At 39.0% G+C, this 3,182-nt stretch overlaps 1 pseudogene; it reads right to left on the reverse strand.

The window, feature by feature from the left end:
- Window positions 1–993: 993 nt before the first annotated feature.
- Window positions 994–2,343, reverse strand: LOC101606788 (annotated as a pseudogene).
- Window positions 2,344–3,182: the final 839 nt, after the last annotated feature.

Below are 3,182 nucleotides of genomic sequence, written 5' to 3' on the forward strand. Positions count from 1 at the left end.
TGAAAAAAACAGCATTAATGAGTAATAGCATCCCACCACCACCTCAGAGCCCGTAGCATTGGCTATGTTTCCAAATTGCTAGACTATTGCTTAAAATGACAAGCATAAATATATTTGTGTTGGAAATCAAATGTATTTTGGTTATTCTGAGGCTGTCTAAACATGAAAACGCATTCAACTGAAGTGCATTATATAATCACTATACATCCAAATTTCCATGTCTAAAATGTAAAATAATTCTCTATCATTTAATAGCCTGCCTTACAGAAATCTCAGTAGATTTTTACTTTTAGTATTTTATTGTAACTTTGTGGAATTAGTGGTAAAACATATGGCTTAACAAAGAGCAGTAAGCATTGGTTAAATTCACATAAACATAGGACGTTTACAACCTTACAGAAAATTAATCACTTTCTATAGGTTAACAAGGTGTATCACAAGAAAAATTAAACATTGAACTTAACAAAAATAATACTTTTGAAAGTGGAATGATGAATTTATTTTCAATTTCTGTTTAACAAATGATCAATTCTGAGTCAATTTACCACAGGGCAATAGTTTTTAAATATAGCTATGCTTAAGTAAGATACTCATCTTACAAAATAGTGCTTGAAATCAATCCTAAGGTCAAGATTTAAAACCATTTTAAGAAATAAGATGAGCTGGAAAGATGGCTCAGAGGTTAAAGGTGCTTGCTTGCAAAAGTCTGACAGCCTGGTTTCAATTCCCAGTACCCACGTAAATCCAGATGCACAAAGTAACATGTGTCTGGAGTTCATTTGCAGTGGCAGAAGGCCCTAACACATTCCATCTCTGTCTCTCCCCGAAAATAAATAAATAAAAATTAAAAAAAGAAACAAGACTATGTGCTTTTTAGCCACTTCAGAAGAGGTAATAATGTTTCCTTCCCTAAATAGTCAAAACTAATTAAAAGATTGACTATATTTAAGTTTTTTCCTTTGTCATATTTTAAGTTCACTATTAACACTATTATCATTGGTAATATGGTCTGTATCTTGTCTGATCTGGATAATGTTGCCCAGGAAGTGAGATTTGAGAAGGTGGATCCTGTATTCAAGGAGGAGGAGGAGGCCCTCTTGGAGCAGGCCATGTACCATGACTCATACGTCTTGGTTGTGTAAACGGAGGCTCAGAGTTCCTTGATCTTCAGTAAACTGAGGTAAGGAGTCGGGATTGTAATAGTGAGGAGAAGATGCAGTTACAGGTGAACCACTATGCAGAAATGGGGGAGGTCTTGGGAGAAGATGATATAGATAAGGTGGCATCTGGACAATAATATGTCCAGGAGGAAGGGTTACTGGTGATGGAGGAGAGGTCATTGGTGAAGAGTACCTGAGGCCTGGGGAGGATGTGGCTGATTTGTGGCTGAGGTGGTAGGGGTGGTCAATAATGTTGCTTGGAGGCATAATATGATAGAAGTGTGACATTAGTGGTCTACCCTGGTATTTGGGATGATGGTGAGCAGGTGTTGGGTCAGGAGGTGGTGGTTCTCAACCATCTGAATTTCAGTCATCCTGAATAGGATGGTTTATTAAATTGCTGTGTTTTCTTGTTGAGATACGAAAGGTTTCCTGACTGACCGAGTGGGGTGGAGGTGGAGCCATGGAGATTTCTGCCAGAGGAGCACGGATATCTTCATGCGGCTGATTATAGTGCTCGTGCGGCACGTGCTGCAAAGGAGGTGGCAGCATCATGATGTGCTGCTTTGGCGGAATATGGCTCATATGATGCTTGTCTGGAGTCATGAGAAAACGAACAGGGATTTCAGTTGGTGGTGAGGCAATAGGACGGTGAACATTTTCAAGTGAAGTATAGGTAACAGGTTTTCCAGCCCTCATATGGAAATGGTTGATATGAGCCTGTAAGTCTCTCTGAGACAGATCCATTCTCTTGCACCCTTGACCAATGCTAAAATTGAAGAGAGGACCTCATGTACACTTCTCAATTTGTTGAACTGGATCACTACAACATCTTATCTCCATTTGTTTCGTGGAAAATAGCACAATCATAGCAAAAAAGCATGCATGCATGGTATCATTCTCAAGTAGATTTTAATAGGCAACCCACAGTTATCACAGCAGTGTACTGGTGTGTCATCCTTAAAACCAAGATGTTTATCTTAACCCCCCCCTCCATAAAAAGGTGTTCAGGTAGTCATTGCTTATTTTCAGATAGTTCACTCCTTTTACAGACATACCATTTTTCTTTATCACCATGCATCCTGGTGACAGTTTCTTGAGTTAGAGATGCAGCTTTAGCTCTGTTTGCTTGTTTTGAGATGAGTTTTATAGGAATTCTTCTGCAAGCATCATGACTACCCATCTATCCAAAAATATTAATTCCTTGTAATTAATTGTCAGCGTGCTATACAATTTGGCTCCAAGCTGCAACTTTTTCATCATTGTGGTCATATAGAAACAATTTTATTTCTTTTTATTTTTTAATTTCTTTAATTTTATTTATTTATTTATTTGAGAGCGACAGACACAGAGAGAAAGACAGATAGAGGGAGAGAGAGAGAATGGGCGCGCCAGGGCTTCCACCCTCTGCAAACGAACTCCAGATGCATGCGCCCCCTTGTGCATCTGGCTAACGTGGGACCTGGGGAACCGAGCCTCAAACTGGGGTCCTTAGGCTTCACAGGCAAGCGCTTAACCAGTAAGCCATCCCTCCAGCCCTTATTTCTTTTATATCCTCAACATCCTTTGGTCCTTGCAAAAAATTAACTCTTGTGAAGTCATCAAATGCATTCTTTGTCAAATTGAAAAGTAAAATTCTTGCTTCACTTGGGGAAAAAAAAAAAAAAAAAACATCTGTAAAGAATTGTTTCTGTTGATAAAAGCTTCAAACCATGGTTCTCACACCACTCGTCCACCTGGAAATGTTGGAGTAGTAAGTGAAAGAAACAAAGCATGTGGGAATGAAACATTTAAAAGTATGTGTACATAAGAACATAGGTGAGGCCTGTGAAGATGGTGCAACAGTCATGAAAGCCTGCCTGCCACAGTTTAGTTCCTAAGTCACCCACTTAAGCCAGATGCAAAATGTGGAGCAAGTATCTTGTGTTCCTTTGTAATGGCAAGAGACTCACACACATGAAAGCAAATACATTAATATTTTTAAACGCAGGTGGATTTAGCAAGTAAGAACAGAGGTGCAAG

This window comes from Jaculus jaculus, chromosome X (genome assembly GCF_020740685.1).
Source record: "Jaculus jaculus isolate mJacJac1 chromosome X, mJacJac1.mat.Y.cur, whole genome shotgun sequence".
Classification (NCBI taxonomy): domain Eukaryota; kingdom Metazoa; phylum Chordata; class Mammalia; order Rodentia; family Dipodidae; genus Jaculus; species Jaculus jaculus.